This window comes from Elephantulus edwardii, unplaced genomic scaffold, assembly GCF_000299155.1.
Source record: "Elephantulus edwardii isolate Elephantulus edwardi_28Jun2011 unplaced genomic scaffold, EleEdw1.0 scaffold00120, whole genome shotgun sequence".
NCBI classification, from domain to species: Eukaryota; Metazoa; Chordata; class Mammalia; order Macroscelidea; family Macroscelididae; genus Elephantulus; species Elephantulus edwardii.
In genome coordinates, this window is record NW_006399870.1 from 10,395,702 (window position 1) to 10,420,587 (window position 24,886).

At 38.9% G+C, this 24,886-nt stretch overlaps 2 pseudogenes; one reads left to right on the plus strand and one right to left on the minus strand.

The window, feature by feature from the left end:
• Positions 1-5,229: 5,229 nt before the first annotated feature.
• LOC102870167 lies at positions 5,230-5,640 on the minus strand (annotated as a pseudogene).
• A 10,236-nt stretch (positions 5,641-15,876) lies between these two features.
• On the plus strand, positions 15,877-24,085 carry LOC102857700 (annotated as a pseudogene).
• Positions 24,086-24,886: the final 801 nt, after the last annotated feature.

Consider the following 24,886-nt stretch of genomic DNA (forward strand, 5'->3'; position numbering starts at 1 on the left):
AGATGATACAACCTTGCTCCCAGAAACTGAGAAGGATCTGAAGTCTTTGCAGTCTTTGGTATGGATTGATTTTCAGCTTACTCATCTCCACAATCAACATTCTTGGCACCAGCATTCAAGAAATAAAAAGATTAATTATTTTATTCTGAGGAAGGCTGCTGTCAGGGACCTCTCAAAAGTGCTGAAGAGCAACAATGTCAGTCTGAAGGATAAGGTATGCCTGATTCAGGCCATAGACTTCAGTATTTCTTGCAATGCACTAGAGATCTGGACAACGCTCAAGGACGACAGAATGATACCTTTGAGTTGTGGTGCTGGAGAAGAGTATTAAATATACCAACGACTGCAAAGATAAAAAGTAAATCCGTAACATATCCGTCTGTCCTGAAGTGGGTGAAACCAGGCTACTCTTTGGAGGCAAGGACTTTGAAGCTCTGTATCACATACATTGAACATGTGAGCAGAAGGTGCCAGTCTCTGGAAAAGGACATCATGTTGGGAAAAGTGGAGGGACAGTGAAGAGCAGGAAGACTCCAGATGAGATTAATTTATGCAGTAACTGGGATAATGAGGATAGATATATATGAGACAGTGAAACTGGCTTAAGACAATGGAACAATTCTGGGCTATTGTACATAGTGAGTCACAAATGACTCAATGCTACATTAACAACAATAACTTTATTTTATATTGTTTTCCCCACAAATTTCATATGTATTGTGGAACATTCATGTGCATTGTATTTCATATATTCCTACATTCACATTTTGTTTCAGATAATTCCTCATGTACATTGTGTTTTAGAAAGTTAATCAATGCCAACTATTACTCCATCTTTTCAGATCCTCATTGGTTCTTTCCTAATTTCTTTACTATCCACTTCTGCTCACCAAATTCTGTTATCCTAGTGATTTCCTTCTCTTCCTACCCTCTATCCTTTTGTCCCCCTAGTCTTCCACTTTTGGACTTTTATCTACATCTCAACAATTATTGTTGATTTTATGTGCCATTGAGTCAAGTCACTTATGACTCATAGCAACCCTATGTACAACAGCTCTGAACTCTGATCTATTCTGTTTCAATCCTACTATTTCTGACACACTCCTCCTCATTACCCTAAGTCAATCGATCTCATCAGGTGTCTTCTTCTCTTGTTTTCCTCCATCCTCCCAAACATAATATCCCTCTCCAAGGACTGGTCCCTACTTATAACATGTCCTAAGTATGTCAGATGAAGCTTCAGAATCCTTGCTTCCAAGGAGCAGCCTGGTTTAACACTCTTCAGGATGAACCTTTTGTTCTCTTAGCAGTCCATGGTATATTCAATACTCTTCTCTAACACCACAGTTTAAAGACATCAATTCTCCTTCTATCATCTCTGGTCGTTTTCCAGTTGTCTCACACATAGCAAGTGATTGCAGAGACCATGGCCTGTATCAGACACACCCTAGTCTTCAGACTGACATCATTGCTCTTCAGTACTCTGGAGAGATCTCTAATAGGAGACTTTCCCAATGCAATATGTCTTTTAATTTCCTGGCTGCTGGTCTCAAGAGTGTTGATTATGGAGTTAAACAAACTAAAACTGTTAACAATCTCAATCTCTTCACTGTCTATCATGATGCTGCTAATTGACCCAATGGTTTTCTTGATGTTGAGCTTCAATCCATATTGAAGACTGCAGTCCTTGACCTTCTGCATCAAGCGCTTCAGGTCCTCCTCAGTTTCAGCAAGCAAGGTTGTGTCTGTATAGCACAGATTGCTAATGAGTCTTCCTCCAATCCTAATGACACATTCTTCCTTATAGAGCCTAGCCTCCCAAATGATCAGTTCTGCAAATATATTGAAAAGGTATGAAAACAAAACAATCCCAGGTGTACACCCTTCCCTCTCCCAATTTTGAGCTATGCATTTCTTCCTTGTTTCTGTTCTCATGACTCCTCCTGGTCCAAGAAGAGAGTTCACATAAACACAATCAAGTGTTCTGGGATCCCAGTATTCTCAGAGTTAGCCATAGTTTGTTGCGATCCACAGAGTCAAGTGTCTTTGCACACTTACCAGATCTAGAGTATACATCACCTTCTCCTAGGAATCTATCCTCTTATGTCAGCAGCATGCTAGATCTTAATAGTTATACATTTATTTTTACAATAATGGTCTTATGACATATTTGTTCTTCTGAGACTGAGTTAGTTAACTCAGCATAATCCTCTCTGAATTCCCCATGTTATTTTACAAAGTCATTGTTCCTTAATGTTGTATCATATTCCATTGTACAAATATATAATAATTTCTCAATTCACTCATTTGTTGGTAGACTTTTGGACTGTTTCCATTTTCTTTCTGTTGTGAATAACACTGCTATGAATATAGGTTTACAAATCTCTGTATCTCAATTCTATTTTCCTTGGAGTATATTATTAGCAGTGCAGTAGCAGAGTCATACAGGATCTTTATGATTAGCTTTTTGAGAAAATACCAAAATGTCTTCCAGAGTGATTGTACTATTTTATGACCCCAACAGCAGTTCATAAGAGTTCTAATGTCTTAACATCTTCTTCAACATTTATTACATATTGTTCTTTCTTTGCCACTACTACTCAAGTGAGATGGTATCTCATTGTGACTTTGATTTTAATTTCTCTTACTGTAAGTGAGTTTGAACATTTCTTTATGTGTCTGTTTGCCATCCAAATGTCTTCCTTTGTGAAAAGCCTTTCCATGTCTTTTGGCCATTTATGAATAGGCTATTAGTCTTTTTCCTATGGAGACCCTGTAGTATTCCATAAACTTTTCATCATCAAATCCTTGTCTGAGATGTCATTGCTTAATGTTTGGGTTTTCTCCCCTCAGTCTATAGATTTTCTTTTCACCCTATTGGAAATTTTTTTAATACATATAGAGACTTAGTTTTTAGAATGTTCTATTCACTGATTTTAACCTCTCCTGGCTGTGCATTTCTGGCTAATTTTGCAAGCCTATTTATACCATAGGTTAGAGCTTGTAAGTCTTGTCTTACTTTGGCTCTTATTGTCTTCAGGGTTTGGGGCTTTACCCCTGGCATCTGATCTGTCTTGAGTTGATTTAAGTGTGTGGTGTGAGATGTGACTCATACTTCAGCTTTCTGTAGGTAAATCTCCAGCTTTTCCAGCACTGTTTGTTGAAGAAGTTGTCATTTTCCAAATTGATAGGTTTTTTAAATTTTCAAATAACAGTTGACCATAGGTTTGTTGTTGTTGTTATGTGTTGTTGAGTACCCTGTGACTTATTGACCCCATGTACAATAGCTTTGGATCTTGCCCTATCCTGAGCCAATCTCATTGTCTCTTACAGATCTAATTTTTTCAGTCACTGAGTCAATCAATCTCATCTTGGGTCCTCATCTACTGCACTGTGCTTTCCCCTTTTCCAACCATCATATCCTTCTCCAAGGAATGATCCCTTCCTGGCCATGTGCCCAAAATATGTGAGATGAATCTTCAAAATCCTTGCCTCCAGGGGCAGCATGGCTTCACTTTTTCCAGGACAGACCTGTTTGTTCTCCTGGCTGTCCATGGTATGTCTAACATTCTTCTCCAACACCACAACTCAAAGATATTGAATCTTCATCTATAATCCTTAGTTATTATCGATCCCTTGGATGCAAAAATCATGGTGGATCAGGCACACCTTAGTCTCCAGACTGACATCATTGTTCTTCAGTACACTAGAGAGATCCCTTACAGCAGACTTTCCTTTTTTTTTTTTCAGCACGGCTCTTTTCAGTTTATTGCATGAAAGTGTTACACTAGTCCAAGTTAAAAGTGGACCCCAAATGGTTACATTATACAAGCTGTGAAGTTTTAAACTTGTGACAAGGGACAGAAGGGAAATTTTCTACTCATTGCAAAGAAATCCTCAAGTTTCAGTGAGCCACAAGCACTTAAAACTCATGAACCTTCAGCTGGTCGTCCTTAGCCAGTCCAATCTCTACAAGGAACTGGCATATGTTCTTGCGTTGGTCACCCTGTAGCTGAATTACTTCTCCATATTCTGGATGCTCAATTACAGTACCATTGCAGGCAAACTTATTCTTAAACGCCTTCACTGGTTTCTTTATATCGTAATCATCAGAGATCCCTTGGACAGTTGTAAGGGTCTTCCTGCCGTTTCTCTGTTGAATTCTTATATGGATATAATCCTCAGTCCCAGCAGGAAGCAGGTCATCACCCTTACTTGCATCAGCAAATGGGTCGAAAGAGTGGAGGTTCTGGATAGCGGACATACGATATGATTCCTTTTCCTGGTGGAAATGGCCTGCGAAAGGTAGTGGTGGGAGAAGGCGGGCAGGGGGGGACGGAGCGTCGAGAAGCGAGGGGACTCGAGGGGGAGGCAGCTGAGTCCTCGGCGGCGGCTCAGTGATTGGGGCCACAGCAGACTTTCTTGATGTAATTTGTCTTTTGAATTCCTGACTGCTGGTGCCAAAATGTTAGTTGTGGAACCAAGTAAACTGAAGCTGTTAACAATCTCAATTGCTTCTCTGTGTATCTTGAAGTTGCCAGTTGGCCCAGTAGTGAGAATCTTTGTTTTACTGATGCTGAGATTCAGTTCCAATTGAAGACTACAGTCCTTGTCATTCTACTTCATGTCTTCCTCAGTTTAAGAAAACAAGGTTGTGTCATCAGCGTAACACAGGTTGTTGATGGTGTTTCCTCCAGTCCTGATGCCACATTGCTCCCCATAAAGTCGAGTCTCCCAAATGATCTGTTGCATATATAGATTGAAAAGGTATGGGGATAGGATGCATCCCTGATGCACATCTTTCCAGATTCTGAACCATGAAGTATTTCCCTGCTACGTACTGACAACTGCTTCCTGGTCCAAGTTTCACATGAGCACCATTAAGTGCTCTGGATTCCCATTCTCCTCCAAGTTAGCCACAATTTATGGTAAATTCACACAGTCAAATGCTGCTGAATAATCAGTTAAACACAGACAGTCCTCTGTTACTCTCTGTTTTCTTCCAAGATCCATCTAACATTGACTGTGTTGTTCCTAGAGTCACAGCCCATTTTTTCTTAAATTTTTAATCTTATTAACAGTATTTATTTATCTTTCTTCAGTCAAACCTTGAGCCAATCACTTTCCCCAGGCTGCCTGGGGAGTTACAGGGAAAGGAACATAGGGTAGACAAGACATGGGGGGCGGGGAGGAGAAAACAACAAACTAAGGGAGATGGAGATGGCTTCTTCATAAAGCAAAGAGGATCAGAAAGGCCACCATCAGACAAAAGAGCCCAAAGGCCTCTGAGAGGGCAAAGCCCAGAATGGTGTAGGAGAAGAGCTGCTGCTGCAGAGAAGGATTTCTGGAATAACCAATAATGAGGTTCTCAAACACAGTCCAAATCCCAGAGCCAGCCACTCCAACTGTGGCAGACCCAGCCCCGATAAATTTGGCTGCTGTGTCAATATCCCTTGAAATAGTGCTGGTTTAGAAGGTGTGACTAGGGTGTGGGGCTGTCAAGCAACTTAAATTCCCATCTCTCAGTGTCTCTGGTTGTTTCAGGACCACTGCAGACAACGGATGGCCCAGCAGCTGAGAGGCACGCCTGACCAGAGAAGGGGTGGAGACAATTTTGGTGCAGGTATACATTTTCAGGGGATGAGGGTCTGTGGCAAGAAAGCTTCTCCTCATGCCAGCCTCTTCTAAATCCAGACTGCATATCTGGTAATTCTGTGTTGATGTACTGTTCCAGTCCTTTTTGAAAACTCTTCATCAGGATCTTGCTTGCATGTGATATTAGTGGTATTGTTTAATAATTTTCACACTCTGCTGGATCACCTTCTTTTTGAATGGTAATAAATACAAATATTTTCCAGTCCATTGGACAGGTTATTGTCCTCCAGATCTTGGCACAACCTGGTGAGCTCGTCCATATGCTTTTTGAAATATATCAATTAATATTCCATCAACTCTGAGGGCCTTGTTTTTAGCCACTTTCTTCAGAGCAGCTTAAACTTCCTCCTTTATTGTCATTATCTCTTCTTGGTCATATGTTGTTTTGTTGTTATGTGCCATGAGTCAAGAATGACCCTGTAAACAAAAATATCTGAACCCTGTTCTATAATTCCCAACACTCAACAGCCCAGTGGAATTGTTATCGTATCAATCCACTTGGTGAGTCTTCCTCTCCTTTGCCAATCCTCTACCCTTCCCAATATCATGTCCTTCTCCAAGGAATAGCACTTCCTAGAAACATGTTTAAAGTATGTGAGGTGAAGCCTCATCATTCTTGCCTCCAAAGAGCACTCCATTTGCATCCTCTTCAAGACGTAACTGTATGTTCTCTTGGCTGTCCATGAAATGTTCAGTGCTCTTTTCCAACACAACGGCTCAAAGGTGTCAATTCTTTTTCTGTCATGCTTATTCATTGTCCAGGTTTTAGATGCATAGCTAGTAATTGGAAAGACTATGGGCTGAATCAGATGCACCTTAGTACTCAAACTGACATGACAACTAAATAATTTGGAAAGATCTCTAACTGTAGATTTTTCTCAGTGCAGTGCATCTCCTTATTTCCTGGCTACTGGTACCAAGGGTGTTAATTGTGGATCCAAGAAAGATGAAGCTGTTGACAGTTTCAATCTCCTCTCCATCCATCATGACATTGCCTATTGGTCAGTGGTAAGAATTTTTTCCCCCTTAATATTGAGAAGCAATCCATACTGAATCCATTCTTTGTTCTTCAGCAACAAGTGTTTCCAGTAAGTCTGTGTCAGCTGTTAATGCAGGTTATTGATGAGTCTATCTCCAATTCTAATGCCATACTCTTCTTTACAGGGTCCAGCTTCTCGGGTAATTTGTTCAGCATATAGATTTAACAGGTATGGAAAGAGAATACAACCCTGACTTACTCCCTTCTCAATCCCAAACCATGGAGTGCTCCCCTGCTTCATCCACAGGAATGAAGATGTGATTTTTAATCAATTCCATCTGAATTTCATGATCATCTTAAGAATAGGTTTGAGCCATTGAACACCAATGATAGGAGACTAGAGGAGTTGTGGGAAGATGACAAGGATATTACCCATGAAGAAAGCCAAAAGTCATTATACAGAGGAGAAAGAAAAAAAAATCAAAATGGACGTTAGAAGAGACCTTAAAGATTGAACTAGAGCATTGAGAAGCCAAATATAAAGGAAAACATCTTGAAGTGAAAGAGATGGACAGATGATTTCAAAGGACAGCATGGGGGGACAAAGAAAAATATTATAATACATTTTTCAGAGAGGAAATAGAGAATAAAAAGGGAAAATCTCACTCTGCATTTCTCAATCTGAAAGAACTGAAAATCAAATTTAAGCCTCATGTCATAATACTGAATGTTGTTTTGAGCAATATATTGAATGATCAATAAAGCCTCAAAAGAAGGTTGAAGGAATAAACAGAGTCATTTATTGTACCAGAAAGAATGATTGACACTGAAATTTCAGGAAGTATCATATGTATAGGAGCCAATGATAATGAAGGAGGAAGTAGAAGCTACATTGAAGACACTGAGAAAAAATAAGGCTCCAGAAATCAATGAGATGCCAATTGATTTGTTTCAATTAACAGATGTAGACTTGGATGCATTCATCAGTCTATCCCAGGAAATTTGGAGGATGGCTATATGGCCAATGGATTGGAAGAAATCCATATTTGTTCCCCTTCCCAAGAAAGGTGATTCAATTGAATGTATAAATTGTCAAACAATATTATTGATATAATATGCAAGCAAAATATTGCTGAAGATCATTCAAAAACAGCTGGAATAGTACATAGATAAGGAACTTCCAGAAGTTCAAGCAGGATTTAGAAGAGGCTGTGGCACCAGAGATATAATTTCTGATGTCAGATGGATCTTGGCTGAAAATAATGAATACCAGAAGAATGTCTATCTGTCCTTTATTGACTCTGCAAAGGCATTTGTGTGAATCATGACAAGTTGTGGCTGACATTGAGGAGAATGGGAATCCCAGAGCACTTGATTGTGCTCATGTGGAACCTATACGTGGACCAGGAGGCTGTTGTGTGAACAGAGCAGGGGAGCACTTGGTCATACGTAGTTTCATGAAATTCTTCTGTGTTAGTCAATTTATTTTGGTATAGTGCCTCCATGTACTCCTTCCACCTTTTTGTGATACTTCCTTGATCATTCAACATATGTCTATCCTTAAGTATCGTACATCCTTAAGTATTATCCTTAAGTATGTACATCCTTAAGTATTGCAATTTGAGGTCTGAATTCGTTCTTCAGTTTTTTTCTCTTAAGAAATGCTGAGCAAGTTAATCTTTTTAATTTTTGTTTTTCATTCCAGCTCCTTGGACATTTCATTGTAATACTTTGCTTTGTCTTTTTAAGCTGCCCCTTGAAATCTTCAATTTAACTCCTTAATTTCTTGATTTCTGCCTTTTACTTTGGCTTCTTGGTGCTCTGGTGCAATATTCAGAGTCTCTTTTTGACATTGTTGTTGTTGTTTAATGCCGTTGAGTCGTAGACAACTCATAGCGACCCTATGAACGAACAGCCTGAGCACTGTTCATACATAGAGTTTCCAGAGGCAAGCCATTTTGGAAGTGGATGCCGCTCCTGCTTCCAGGCTTGATTTAGTCGGGAAGCTCCAGCCAACACTGTCTACCATGGGTGCCCGTTACCATGATTGGCACATCACTGTCACAGGCTTCAGCATCACAGCAACCACGAGTTACCTCTGTACAGCAACACACAGACTAGTGCTATACCACCTAGAAGAATGCTTGACAGGAAGACAATTTGAACCTGGCCAAGGGCCACAGATGACAATCACCCACCTTCGGCTTGATAGCACAGCTTCCTTCCACTAGGCCAACATACGTCTTTATTTTTTCTTCCCCCTCTGTCTTTGTAAATGGCTTTTTGGATTCATGGGTGATGTTCCTGTTATCCTCCCACAGCACATCTGGTTCATTAGTTTCCAGGCCTCAAACCTGTTCTTGAGAAGCCCTGTAGTTTCTGGTGAGATAGACCCAAGGTTAAACTTTGGTTCTTGTGGGTTTAATGTCATTTTCTTTAGCTTCATTTTGAACTTGTATATGAGCAGTTGATTCCACAAGCAGCACCTGGTCTAGTTTTCACAGCTGATATTGAGCTTCTCCATTGATTTCAGCCTGCCCCCTCCCCACCCCTACAGATGTAGTCAATCTGATTTCTGTGTAGACTATTAGGTGAATTCTATGTGTATAGCCATCATTTATATTTCTTATAAAAAAGTATTATATTTTTAGGGCATTATTTTTATCATAGGAGTATGCAATGAGAGTTGCAGAGTGGATTATATTTGGGGGTAGGGGGTGGGGTTTGGGAAGGTGCGGGGGGGATTGTGTACCAATGAGGGAGTTTTTCTTTTGCTTTTCAAGGAGAGGAGCAAACTGGGGGGGGGGGGGGGGGGGGGGGGGGGGGGGAGAGGTTTGTGCGGGGAGAAGGGTGCAACAATGAATGAATTGGAATTCCAAAATCTCTGTAGATGTTCATTGAAATGAAAAGTAAACAAACTAAATTAAAAAAAATTGGAAAAAAAAGTTATTTGCAATGGAAAGGTCATTGATTATATTGAATTCTATCATTCTATCTCCAGCCTCATTTCTGTTACCAAGTTCATGCCTTCCCACTGCTTATCCTTCTTCCCTGTTGCCAACTGCTGCTTTCCAGTCACTCATTATTATTAAAGCATCTTGGTTGCATATTCTTCAATTTCCAACTACAAAAGATGGTAGAAATCATCTATTTCCTCCTCTTTTGCCCTGACTGTTGGTGCATATATTTGAATAATAGTGATATTAATAAGTCTTCCTTGCATGCTTATGGATATGATCCTGCCACTCCCAACATTGTATTTTAAAATGGTCTATAAATGGTCTTTTAAACTCTGAATGTGACCCCATTTTCCCTCTTCTTTTGATTTCCGGAGTATTAGATCATATGATCATCTGATTTAAAAGGTTCTATGCCAACCCATTTCATTTATCCAATGCCTTATATGTCAATATTCATGTCTTCCATTTCTTCCTTAACAATTTCCAATTTTTCTACGTTCATACTTCTTATATTCCATGTTCCAATTGGTGGTGCCTGTTTGCAACAGTTCCTCCTTCTTTGTGATTTGTTGTAAGAAGGTTCTGCCTCTGGTGCCATATCTACCAATTTACTGTAAGTGTTCTCTATTGTACATAGGATTTTCTCTGACACCTGCATTTTCAGATATGTATGCACTGTCCTTCTGCCTAGTCTACCTTAATTTGGATGCTCAACTCTAGAACTATATTTGACAGGCAAACATTTTGCCCAGTAACTTATAAGGTGTTGGTTCTGCCTACCACTCCTTTATGTGCATGTGTCTTATTCACACTTCTACCCCTGCTCTGTTAGTATCCATTTGATTCCATCTCCTTGCCCTTTCAGTACCTCTGACCCTCTGCCCCTAGTCATACCTAATTTGGCGTCTCAGGCCTCCATCCACACATCCACCCACTTACTGTCTATTTCCCTGTGATGTTTGTGTTCCCGGCACAGGTAAGAACTCTGGGCAGTGTGGCTAGGGCCTGTACATGGCAGTTGTGGGTTAAATTGTGGGTTCTCTATTCTGTTCCATTGGCCTATGTGTCTGTTACTGTGCCAATACCAGGTTATTTTGGTTAGTACCACCATAGAGTAAGTTTTGAGATCAGGGAGTGTTATGTCTCACACTTTATTTTTATTTTTCAGAAGTGTTTTCCTTATTTGAGTAAGTAAATTAGAGTTTTACTTTCAATTCCAAACTAAGTTTCCAATTGCCTTTTCTAGATCTTTGAAAAATGGATTTGGTATCTGTATTGAGATTGCATTAAACATGCATATTGCTTTTGGTAGGATGTCATTTTTACTTTGTTGAGTCTTCTTATTCATTAGCACAGATCTTTTTCATTTAGTTATCTTATTTTTCCTTATAAAGAAGTTTTGTGTCTCTAGTTACGTTTATTTCCAAGTACCTCAGTTTGTGGTTGGCTATTGCAAAGAGTACTGCTTTTTTAGTTTCTTTTTCCATGTTTTCTCTGTTACTGTTGAGAAATCCTGCTGATTTTTGTCTGTCTATCTTATATGAGGCCATTCTGCTAAGTTGCTCTACTAGGTCTAACAGTTTATTTTGTTGAGACCTTGGTGTTTTCTGTTTATACTATCATATACTCTACATATAGTGATAGTTTTAACACCTCAGCATATTTAGATGGTTCGTATTTCCTTCTCTTTCAATAATGCTCTAGCAAGTACATCTGATATAATATTGAATAAGAGTGGTGATAGGGGGTATCCTGTCTGGTCCCTGTTTCTAGGAGAATGCTTTTAGTCTTTCTCCTTTGAGAATGATGCTGGCTCTTGGTTTTTTGAACATATTTTTCATTATGTCGAGGACATTTCTTTCTTTTCCTATATTGTTGAGTGTTTTTATCAGTAAGGGGTGCTGGGCCTTACCAAATGCTTTTTTCTGCATCAGCTGATAGGATTTTGTGGTTCTTATTCTTGCTTTGTTAATATATGACTTGTTTTGACTTTTTATTATGTTGTACTATCCTTACATTCCCTTAGAAATACTTATAAGGTTGATCTTGTTTTCATAAATTCTTTAAGCTACTGCTTTTATCTATACAGCCTAATTTTTCCTTCATATTTGATCTACAGCTTTTCTGGGTACAGAATCCTTGACTGACAATCCTTTTCTCTCAGGCTTCTGTAGATCCTATCCTACTGTCTTACTCACATGTTTTCTACTGAAAAATTGGAACTTAATCTAATTGATTCTCCTTTGTAAGTGATTCTTTGTTTTTCTCACACTGCTTTTAATATTGTCATTTTCTTTGCCTTGGAAAATTTGTCTTCATATTTTTCTTTGGAGTCTGGTCTATTTGGGGTTTACTGAGCTTCTTGAAAGTAGATTTCCTATTTCTTCACAATACTTGGGGAGTTTTCTTCTATTATCCCTTCTGCAATTTTCTCATTACTTTCCCTGCTCCTCTTTAGTTCTGGAATTCTGATCACGCTTATGCTGTTCCTTTTGATGTTATCCCACATAATTCTAATGTTTTATTAATTTTTCTTCCATCTCCTCTCTTTTTAATTCTAATATGTTCCCACTGAGGTCTTGTTTAGCTGACTCTCTTCTATTCTGCTTTTTTGGTCCAGAATATGTTGAAACCTTTGTTATTTCTGTCTTTGTGTTCTGAATTAAAATGCTATACATTTTGTTCTTTCCAGTACTGTATTTTTACTCATTTTTTGCAATTTCTTCAGTAGCTATTCATGTTCCTCTACATCAGTCTCTTCTGTTGTCCTTTCTCTTAGATATTCACTTTAATTATTGATTCCATCCTTTCTTCCATTATTTTTGCTTTCTTCAGAAGCTTTTCATGTAACTCCATGTTGATATATTTCTCCTGCCTCCTATCTCTTGGGTATTCGTGTGGTGTCCATTATATTCTGTTTATTTTAAGAGAACTCTTGGTTTTGTTGTGTTTTTGCGTTGTTGTTGTTTTAATTTTTTCCCAAAATGTTTGAGGCTTCCTGCTGCTTTCTTGACATTATGTGAAGTTGTTTTGGTTTAGTTTTGGGTTTGTTTTCTGTTATTTGTTTGTTTGTTTTTAAATATGTTAGGCTATTTCTGTTGTGTCCACATATGTTGATGAGAGTTCTTTAGCTTTATGATATTTGATTAGTTGCAGACTTAATATGTTCCGTTTGTTGGGGTGGGCCATTTGCTCTCCTGGAAGTCCTTTCTGGACCTGTGTAAAAGGAAAACTTACCTTTCTCAGTCCTTTAAGTTTTCTCTGGTCTGCAGCACAGCTCAGTGGGAATCCTACCTGAGTGTGGTCTACCTTTGATAAAGTCTGTTACTGTCCTTACTGGTCTACATTGTGTCCTAGTAGCTAGGATCCCCAGTTCAAGCGGTTTTCTGCAGAGAATTTTCAGGCAGTTCCTTCCTTTGCACCATAATGTGCTTGCACTTGACAGTTGTCTCTAACCTGACTGTAGTACTATATCCTCTAACTCAGTCTTTTTATTGTCCTTTATGTGCAACTATTTGTTCCCAAACCGCTTTCTCTATTCTTTTTTTGTCATTCATTTTAGAAAGTGTGATTACTGTATTTTTAAATAATTTTCTTTGAAAACTATTTTGTTTGGAATTTGTTGAGCTTCGTATCTTCCATAACATTAAGAAGATTTCTTCAGCAAATCCTCAACAACTGTCTTGGTTTCTTTGTGTTTCGTGGTCTCTCTCGCCTTTCTGTTCTGGAGTTCTCCACACATATACATTATTCTCTTGATAATATTCTGCATAATTATTATGTTTTCTCCATTCTTTTCCCTTGTTATTTCTCTATCATTTTGAGTACTGTTCTTATGAGAGATTAAATCTCATTGATCTTTTATACCATTGTTTAGTTCTTTCAATTGTTGTCTATTTCTGAAATTTTATTTTAGTCTTCTAGATTTTTTAAATTGTTTCTCAGGTTTTATTTTGCCAATTTGTTCATATAAATTTTTTAAGTCTTCTAAGATTTCTTTATATTTTCCTTGATTTTGTGAGTCATTCCCTTAATTTTCTCTCAATCTATTGAAAACACTTAACTATAGTTATGAAGGTCAAATAGCTTTAAAAAAAAAAGCAACAAAAACCCCTCCTCTCCTTGAATTTTGCTTATAGTATCTTTTCTTGTGCTAATTGTTGTTGTAATGTATTCTTGAGTTAGAATCAACTCATAGCTGACCCTCCAGTGGGTTTTCAGAGGCAATAAATTGCATGGGAGGAGAATGCCCATCTTTCTTCTTTGGAGTAGCTGATGAATTTGAACCATGTACCTTTAGGTTGGCAGTACAACTCTTTAACACTAAACCACCAGATCACCCTGATCTTATCTGTAGTTTCTATAACTTTTTTCAACCCACTGGAAGCATCTAAATGTGTTATTGTTGTTACTGTTAAATCTAGTTCAACCTGTAGCAATCATATGAACACTAAATGTGAAACCTGTGTTATCTCTGACACAATCTCTGTACCAATTCACCTCTTTGAGAGTCTTTTTATCTTTTGTTAACTTCTCAACTTCCCAAGTATGATGTTCCTTCCCAAGGAATAGCTTCTCCTAGCAACATGCCCAAGTGTAAGAGACAAAAGTTTGCCGTCCTTGTCTGTAAAAAACACTCTGGCTGCACTTTTCCCAAGATGCATCTGTTTGCTCTTTTGACAGTTCATGGGATATTCAGTACACTTTGTTCTATTAAATTTCTTATCATGAAGTTCTAACAGTACTTCTTCCTGTTAAAGATTTTCTAGCATTTCCTTTTGACCACTTTTTTTTTCCTACCAGTTTGTTCTGTTTTATTGGGACTTTCTTTTGTTTGTTTGTTTAGGGTGATGATTTGGATGATTTTGTCTTATCTTTTGCCTCCTATGAGAGCTCTATCGCCTAGAGGGTACAGAATTGCACTGCCAACCTAAAGGCACATGATTCTAATTCACGAGGTGATCCTCAGAAGAAAGATGATGTATGTCCTCTAATCTTACCACAGTCTACGAAAACTCTTTGTAAGGTAGACTGTAAGTCAGTTCTGACTCTATGGCAATAAATTTGAGTTTGAATTTCCTACCAGATATTATGCACATATTTAATTTGTGATATTTTGCTTTTATATATCTGATTGAATGGAAAATGTATGTTATTCAATTCACTTGGTCTTTCACCTCATGAATTCTGGTGGATGTGATAGAGCATGGAGGTTTATGTCCAGTCTTCTGTCACTTGGTTGTGTAGAGCAGTTGAAGTCAAAAGTGGACCATTGTTGTTTGCTGTTATTAATCAAATGATACAGGTGGACATATTTGTTCTGGCCCAGTGTGTGGAACTGCAGGAAATTAGCATGAGTCTGAGCAATATGACCACTTTTGCTTTCTCTTCAGGCAAGAATGATTGTGGTTTTGTGGTTTCTGTTGTGGTTTAAATCAACAACAAAGCAAGAATGTCTCAAAATAAAACAACAGTAACAAAGAAAAAAAAAACCAAAAAACGCAAATCAAGAGGAATATATAAAGACATGAGTGGAAGCAAGATGTCTTGTCTTAGATGAAGTTTCTGACAGCCAAGTAGAAGGTTTGGGGTGGGGTGTCCCGTCAAGGCTGAGTCTTGGCTCATCTGAGAGGTAAGTTTGTGAAAGTTGGACAGAGAATAAGGAAGGAGAAAATGAATCAGTGCCTTTCAGTTGTGGTTTTGGAGAAGAGTATTTAATATGCCATAGACCATAAAAAGAACAAGCAAATCTGTTTTGAAAGAAGTATAACAAGGTTTTTTCTTAGGAGAAAGAACGCTAAAACTTTGATTACATACTTTGGGCATGTTGTCTGAAAGCACAAGTCCTTGGAAAAAGACAATTTCCTGGGAAAGGTAGAGAGTTAGCAAAAGAGCTGAAGACTCAAGGAAATAGATTTTTGGCATAGTCATTGTTAAAATTAACTTAAACATGGAGAAGATAATAGGGATAATGCAGGAAGGCAAGGTTTAGATTTGTGGTCCTCTTGGTGGAGAAGTTTTGGAGGGAAATTAATCTGAAGCAGTAGGAAAAAAATCCAGAGATATGCTATGTTTCTTAAATGGCTGCTTGAGTCTCTGATTTCAGCCTTTACTGATGTATGTTCTGGAGAGGGAAAAAAATAAACAGATGTACTATAAAGGTCAGGCTGACCACAAGGGAGTAAGTGGTGGTCAAGGATGATAAGGAGACATTGGTGCAGGGATCTGAAGGAAATGAAGAATGAACTACTAAGGACAAGGAATAACATTCAAGGAGAGGGAATGTGCCTGACCTGCACAAAGAATGGCAAAAAGGCTAGCTTGGCTGGAGCAAAGCAAGTGAGAGAAAGAATGGTAAGCTGGGAGGTCACAGAGGAGTGAGGTCAGGTCTAGTAAGTCTTGTCATCCTTTGAAAGGAGCTTGCCTTAGACTCCCACCATGAACAGAAGCATTAAAGTGTTTTCAATCATCGAATGACATGATTCAACTTGTGTTTAAAAGGATCACTGTGGTCACAGTGCTGACAATAGATTGAAACAGGACAAGGGTAGTTAGAAGGCACTAAGTCTCTTGCTGCCTTTTTATGCTTAAGAGAGTATTATTTGAGATTCTGTCTCCAGATTAAGTACCAAATAGCAGGAAATAAGGGACTGGAGTAGAATTGACTCAAAAAGGGGACGGGGGGCAAAGGGAGTCTGTATAGGAACAGCTATGAAGGAATAGGTGCCCAAAGACAGAAGATTGGAAGAAGTGAGCATGAGGGTGGCTGAAGTGGGAGGTGGGCAGGAGCAAGCAGCTGTCTCAGTAGTGGGGTCAGAAATGACACTGGCTGCTCTCTCCCCAGCACAGAAGCTGTAGCAGTGGCCCCTGGCCTGGTCAGGCATCAGAGATCATCTGGTACTTTGGAAGAATGCCTGTTGGGGCAGAGGAGTGTTTTGACAGGGTTTGTAAAAGATCTAAATAATTATGTCCCCAACTTTACTTGTATCTTGCTTATTGGTGGAAGAATATAGGGACAATCTTCATTATTAAGGCAGACCCCTCCCACAAACACCCAGTGGACGCCTGGCTTTGATACACTGCAGCAGTCTGCACCAGTGACTCCCACACAGGAAATCCAACCTTTTTCACCCTTCAACCATTATACTTCCAGCCAATCTCTTCCTTTTCTTTCTCCTGGGAAGTACTAAAAATCAGGCAGTGCTCAAATGTTTATTTCAAGGGAAACTTGGCTGTCTGAGATGGTTGGGGGCTGCAGAGCTGTGAGTAAATTTCAGCTGTAAATATTAAACCATTGCCATTCTATAACTAGGGCCACCTATGTTGAAATCAGGAGGCTTTGCCCTACCTGGAGAAAAGGCAGAAATTGATCTTGTTTTTAGAATTTACCAGACATTCTCTGAGGAACTGTTTCATAAATTGCAGGATTTGTCTTTGCAAAAGACAACATCTTGTTCCTCTTCCTCCCATTCCCACTGGCTCTGTTGTTGCACCACTCTTCCTCTATTATCTGGTTTTAGCTTTGAATACAGCTTCACTCAGACTTTCATATCTGGATTCCCAGTCTCCATTGTAGCATTTGGCATATAGTGGGGATTCAGTAAATTTTGCCAAATGTGTTTGAATGAATAGGCTCTTTTTGCCAATTGTCAGCCACATGGAAACTGCCTTTCATCTGTTCCAGTCCTTTCTTCAGAAGAGGCCAATGTCCAGGAGAGTATGTGGGACACCTTAGCATTTTCAGTGTCTCCCATTTCTCTTAGAGAGAAAGCAAGATCATGGCCTCTGGTTTTCAAAACTGAAAATACTTATGAAACTGTCATTTTTTTGGTCACTTTTTAAAAAGAATGTATACTGGGTAATACATAATTAAATAATAAGAAAAAAAGAAGGGAGCGCGGGTGGCCTGGTGGTAAGGAATTTTGCTACCAACTCAAAGACATGTAGTTCAAAATTGCCAGCTCATCCATGGAAGAAAGATAGACAATCTCTTGCTGTGTGATGAACTGCCTTTGAAAATTTACTGGAAGATCAGTTATGAGTAGGTTCCCACTTCATGGTATAACAACAATAAGAATCTAAAGACTATATCTTTATTGCTTTATGTTTAGAGAACAAGGTGGGCAAAGTGTTACAAGATTAGTTTGGGTTTCTAGCCAATAGATTAACCTCTGTGACCTTGGATTATGAAATTTTGTAATTCTTGTCTGTAAAATGAAATAATTGTAATGGAAGATCTGGATTCCCTTTTTAACTCCAGAATTTTGTGATTGCAAGTAAAATAAAGACTAAAGTAAAAATACAAAGCTATTAAAGAATGCAAGAACTGTGTAAGAGCTTGATATCCAGAAATCTTGGTTTTAATACTGAATCTATCACTTAAAGTATCACACACTTAGATTCCTGACTCTCAGAATTCTCTTTTTTTTAGATAAAAAGATGAGATAGTAATAGTATTTCTTAGTAGAGTTGGTAATAAAATGAAAAGAGTTACTGAGTGTTAATTTAGCAAAATACCATTCATAAATCCTGACTACAACTCTTTGTGACCCAATGAACAACAGATCTGAATTTTGCCCCATTCCACACCATCTTTACAATTTTTGCTATATTCAAGCCCATTGTTGCAGTCACTGTGTCAGTCTACCTCCTTGAGAGTCTGCCTCTCTTTATCTTCCCCAGCACGATGTCTTTTTCCAAGAACTGACCACTTCCACCAACATGCTCAAAGTATGTGAGATGAAGCTTCACCATCCTTGCCTCTAAGGAATTCCTTTAGTTAGAGTTCCACCAAAATAGATTTGTTTGTTCTTTTTCACAGCTCATGGTATATTCAATACTCTTTATCAACACTATAATTAAAAAATATTGATTCTTCATCTTTCTTATTCATAGTCTAACTTTCAGATATATACAAAGCAATTGAAAATGCCATGGTTTGGGTCAGGCCTACCTTCCTCTTTAAACTTATATCTCTGTTCTTTAGTATGTTACAGAGGTCGTTGACAGTAAATTTTCCCAATGCAACATATATTTTGATTTCTGCTACTACAATCAATGTTACTTGTAAAAATAGTCAAAATGAGATAATTGACAACGTTAATCTTTTCTCTATCTGTCATGAATGTTTCCTAGTGGTCCAATGGTGCTTCAACTGTTGTTCTGGGAGACATGTCTAGCAGACATGCTAATATATTAAGTTCTACTGTCAATGGAGAGGAAAATTTCTATCTATGAAAAAAGTCTACTAAATTAATATTTCTACTTACCAAATATATAAGTTTATCTTAGAGACAAGACAAGTTGGTCTTGGAAAAAGGTAATGATAGTGATACTTTGTCTCACATACCTTAAGCATATTGTCAGGGGCTGGGGGGGGGGCAATTCCTGGAAAAATTTATAATGCTGGGAAAGGTGAAGAGCCAGAGAAAGACTCTTAACAAGATGGATTGACACAGAGGCTTAACAATGAACTTGAGCATACGGGAAATTGTGAAGATGGTACAGGATAGATCATGTCTCTGATTTGTTGATCCTAGGGTTATGCTGAGCCCTGATTGAGTCATTGAAGAGCATATGTCTTATGAGAATCTCTACATCTAAACTCTCTAAAGCAATAGCCACTAATTGTAGGTTGAGCAATGGAAATGTGGTTAGTAAAACTGAAGAATCCATCTTTACATATTTTTGATACTTTAAATAGACCCAGGTGCTTAGGGACAGAGTTGGTCAGCTACTGTTATTTAGTATTGGTGAGGTGGAACTAACCCATAGCTAACCTTCCTGCAGGTTTTCTGATGGTAAATCAGTAAATCACATGAAGGAGACAGCTCATCCTTCTAGACATATTTAAATGTAAAAGTATTACAGAAAGCGGTGAGGTAAATCATATAAGGAATGAGATTTCAAATAAGGAAATGGGCAGGATTTCATTAGCAACAGATTTTCTGGGAAGGCCATCAGTTTATTGGCTGTGAATGAATCAGGATGATCAGAGCAGAAGATTTTTATGGGAGGAAAGTGGGAGATTTTTAAGGGAGGAAAGCTGGAAGGAAACCTGAGCTCAAACTGGGAAGACTCAAGATTCCAACTTGAAGACCTAACATGAGTTCAGCAACCAACTAAGTTGCCAGGTGGTACAAAAGGATAATGTACATGACTGCTGGCAGAAAGATTGGAGATTGGAGATTAGCTAACACATATAGTAAAAAAACAAATCAATTGGAACTGTAACTGTATTGAGGTAGGACTAAGAAATGTCCAAAGTAATCTTATAGAAATATTAAGTTCTTAAACTATCATTTTCTTTGAAAAATTTCCTTTTCTTTTAAGTCCAGATACATACCATACTTTTAAGTTCAATTATGTGAGGTTGCTGTTATCACATCAGGAACTCAAAAGTACTTAAAATAATTTAAATCAAATAAGCAGCTTTTCTTAGGACCATGCTGTTTTATAAGAATCTTCCATTACTGATGTAGTATGTTCCATTCTGCCTGGAAAATGATAGGTTTTTAAGGACTATTGCTTATTGGATTTGTGTAAACGTGTCTGAAAGGAAGTACAGGATGTAGACCACATCTTCACACGAAGGACATAGCATTCAGAATACCTAGGTACCAAAAAAAGATTTTCATTTTTGTTCTCCCACAGTGCACTATCTTCAAAGGTCCCCAGATTTATTATTTCATCAACAGATCGGAGAGGGGAGTTTGTATGAGATCAAACAAGCATGAGTGCTATGGGGAGGTTGGTAGGTGACAGTGTATAAATTGCCCAATGGAAAATGTCAAAAGTTGGCAACAGAGCAGTGGGAGTGCGGGGAAGCACACAGAACTGAGAATAAATGGCTACACTTTTCTGGGTAGCTGATTCGTTATACAGTCTAGCTAACACATTGCAAGAAATTGGAGACTCAGAAACCCACTGAGATTTCACTGAAACCTATTAACTCAAAATATATTCTTTATTAAAAGGGAAAAAAACCATCTACTTTAGACTTGTTCTTGTTTCCTTTGTTACCTCTTCTTTACTCTCCTTTCTTTTTGTCTGTGTCTCTCACACACATACTCACAGGGGTGCTCTTATATGCTTTCTTTTTGTCCTTTCTTGTGGATATCCCCTGCTTCTTTTGCATCTTATTCTTTACATGGTTAGATTTTCCTTCAAAGTAGTGTCCTTGAATACTTAAGAGACAGAAGAAAAAAGGCAATTAAAGTCTCTACTAAAGAACTATGTGTTAATGAATAGGATCCTGGATTGAATATTTTTCTGTGTTTTTGCATAACAGTAACATTCATTTATTTATGCATCACTTAGACGGTTTAAGAATCAGTAAAATGACTCTTGTGTATTGGTGCCCTTCTTAACCTCTTACTGTCCTTCTCAAATGCCTTCTTTTGGAGGTGACCTTTTCTGAGAATCCTACCCAAAATAGCTATCAGTCTTCTCCCATCAATCTTGTATTCCTTTGTTCTCCTTTTATGTCTAATACTTTCTTCTCTTGAAGATAGAGTATCTGTTGTCTCCTCTATTAAGATGCAAATTCCATCATATTTCATTTTTAACAGGAAGTGCAGCTCCTTACCACTAGGCCACCAGAACTCCTTATTGTTGCTTAGATACTTTAAAGTCAACCAGGACAACAGATCTGAAGTTAGCCCTATCCTGAGCCATCCTAACTATCTCTGATATGCTCAAGCCCATTGTTATAGTCATTGTGCCAATCCGTATCATTGAAGATCTCCCTCTCTGTTTTTGACTCTCCACTTGTCCCAGTATAATGTCTTGTTCCAAGGACTGGCTCATCCTAAAAATAAGCACAAAGTACGTGAGATGAAGTTTGACCATCTTTACCTCTAAGGAACACCTGCCTGCACTTTCTCTAAGACAAACTTGTTTATTCTTTTGGTAGGCAATATGGTATTCAGTATTTTTTCCGGTACCACAATTCAAAGGCATTCTGTACTCATTATCCAAAATTTAGATACATAATTGTTGTTGTTATATGCCGTCGAGTCACTTGCGACTCATAGCAACCCTATGTACAACAGTTCTAAACTCTGCTCTGTCCTATGCCAATCTCATTATCTCCACCACATTCATCCTCATTGCCCCAGTCACTGAATCAATCCACCGCCCAGAGGGTCTTCCCCTCCTGCTCCTGCCCTCCACCTTCCCAAGCATGATGTCCCTCTCCAAGGACTGGCCCCTCCTTACAACATGTCCAAAGTATGTCAGAAAAAGTCTCAGAAACCTTGCCTCCAAGGAGTGCCTGGTTTAACCCTCTCCAGGATGAATCTGTTTGTTTTCCTAGCAGTGATGGTACTCTCAATACTCTTCTCCAACACCAAAGTTCAAAAGCGTCAATTCTCCTTCTATCCTCCCTGGTCATTGCCCAGCTTTCTGACACATAACAAGTGATTGCAAAGAGCATGGCCTGTATCAGACACACCTTAGTCTCCAGATACACACCATTGTTCTTCAGTACACAGAAAGTAAGTTAATATACCATTATTTGGATCAGATGTGCCTTAGTCTTTAAACTGGTGGCAGACATTGCTTTTTAGCACTTTGGAGAGATCCATGACAGTTGATTTTTCCCAATGCAACACATCTTTTTAAATTTTTAATTGCTGTTACCATGTTAATTCTGAATCCAAGTATAATGAAATTGTTGACAGTTTCAATCTTTTTTCCTCTATGTTGTCTATTTGTCCACTTATGAGGATTTTTATTTTCCCAACATTGAAATATAATCTTTATTGAAGGCTGTAGTCTTTGATCTTCTGCAGAAAGTGCTCAAGTACTAAGACCTATGCAGTAGCTACTACTACAAATTTTGTGTTCTAGATGGAAATACCATAAGATATGGAACTGAGTAACTTCACCAAGGCATTCACTATTTACTAAATTGCACAACAAAGATTTAAATACAGGTTCATTTTTTAACTCATGACTTGGGTCAGCTCTCCAAGCCACAGCATCCTTATTTCTTCATGGCAGTGTGATATAAATTTAAAAATTAAAGAGTTATTATCAAAGGGTTTATGCATGAATGTGGCTTTCACAGAAAAGTACTAAAAATTACAAATAGCTATTTTAATTTTCAAATTATCTTCTCTCTTCTTTCCTCATGTGAGGTACTAAAGTAACTAGTTATAAATGCTTAGAAAAACATACATTATCCGAATAGTTTAGGTAGCTCTAGGGATGTGATTCATAGGGAGTCGTACTGCTAGGCCAATGGTGACACTTACCTGCTGATTTCAATCCACCAGTGGCTCTGGGGGAGAAAGATGAGCAATCTCCTTCTGTGTAATTTATAGTCTATTAAAAACCTGCTGGAGGGTCAGCTCTAGGTTGGTTCCAACTCCAAGGCAAAAAGTTGAATATTAGAATACCTTATAGTGCAATTTCTTAGAGGATGATAGATGTGTTATTGAAGAAATTACTATATAAAGTGGATGGTATAGTAGGGAGGCATGAATGAATAACCTGTTTGTCTTTAATACTATATTTTTTATGATATTTCTAGTTTCTCCTGGTTGGTATGATGTCGGTATCACTTTATGTCTTAAAAAAATAGTTTTGCTTCTTAGTTCTTTTCCCCATCTTGCAAAATGGCAGGTGAAAGCTGAACATCAAGGAGAAGAAGCTTGAGGCCAAGCCTGAAGCCAAGAAGGCAGATGGGAGTGACAAAGTTAAAAAAGCCAGTTCCAAGGGCACAGGCAAAACACCCAAGAAGGAGAACCTCACTGCAGCCGCAATCCTGTCCCAGTTTGAGGAATCGGCAGGTATTCCGGATTGGCCTTGTATTCCAGGAAGGCCATGTACAAGAGGAAGTACTCTGCCACCAAGTCCAGGGTTGAGAAGAAGAAGGAGAAGGTTCTTGCCACTCTCACAAAACCAGTAGATGGTGGCAAGAATGGGGGTTCCCGAGTGGTGCAACTGCGAAAAATGCCCAGGAACTACCCTACTGAAGACGTGCCTCAGAAGCTGCTGAGCCCCTGCAAGAAGCCCTTCAGTCAGCACGTGAGGAGGCTGCGTGTGAGCATCACACCCAGCACTGTTCTCATCATCCTCACAGGGCGCCACCGGGGCAAGAGAGTGGTTTTCCTGAAGCAGCTGGAGAGTGGTTTGCTCCTTGTGACAGGGCTTCTGACCGTCAATCGAGTTCCTCTGGGGAGAACACACCAGAAATTTGTCATTGCCACCTCCACTAAAGTTGATAACAGCGGTGTCAAAATTCCAAAACATCTCACTGTTGCTTATTTTAAGAAGAAGCAGCTGTGGAAGTCGCGCCACCAGGAGGACGAGATCTTCGACACAGAAAAGGAGAATACGAGATTACAGAGCAGCGCAAGGTTGACCAGAAAGCTGTGGATTCCCAGCTCTTACCCAAAATCAGAGCCTTCCTCAGCTCAAAAGCGACCTGTGTTCTTTATTCTCCCTCACCAATGGGGTTTATCCTCACAAATTGGTGTTCTAGATTATTGCAGAGGACCTAATTAAATAATGTTTAGAGTAAAAAGAAAAAAAAATATATTTTCCCCAAGAATCCAGCAAGAAGTCCTGATATCATAATACATATAGCTGGTAATCAAAAGTTTGAACCCATTCACCAACAGCTCTGTGGAAGAAACACGGATAGTCCTCCAAAGACTTATAGACTCAGAAACTCAACGGAGTATTATGAATCAGAATTAACTCAACAGCAAAGGCTTTGCTTTAGGGTGGTGGATTTAAAGGTCCAGCAACCAACTTCAGGAATGTAGGGCTTCTTGCCCTCTCTCCTTCTATGCCATCACATAATGGCCCAAGGTTTACTTTCCTATTGCTAAAGCCTTCTTCTCTGCCTGTCGGGATTTCTTTCTCTCTTTCTCCAGCACATAAGAGGGACACCAAGGGACCTTGAAATCCTCTACCTCCCACATCTCAGGTAAACGTGGAGTCCCAAAGATGTGCAGGATCTGCTCTAAGGCAGCATAGAGGGAGAAAGAGAGAAAGAAATCCCGAAAGGCAGAGAAAAGGGACACCAAGGGACCTTGAAATCCTCTACCTCCCACATCTCAGGTAAACGTGGAGTCCCAAAGATGTGCAGGATCTGCTCTAAGGCAGCATAGAGGGAGAAAGAGAGAAAGAAATCCCGAAAGGCAGAGAAAAGGGACACCAAGGGACCTTGAAATCCTCTTCCCCTCAAGCCTGCGGCCTTCAGGCCAGGACAGACCTATCTACACGCCAGTTCTACAGGACACATCACCTCTGCTCAGAAAGCATTGCTACTGAACTT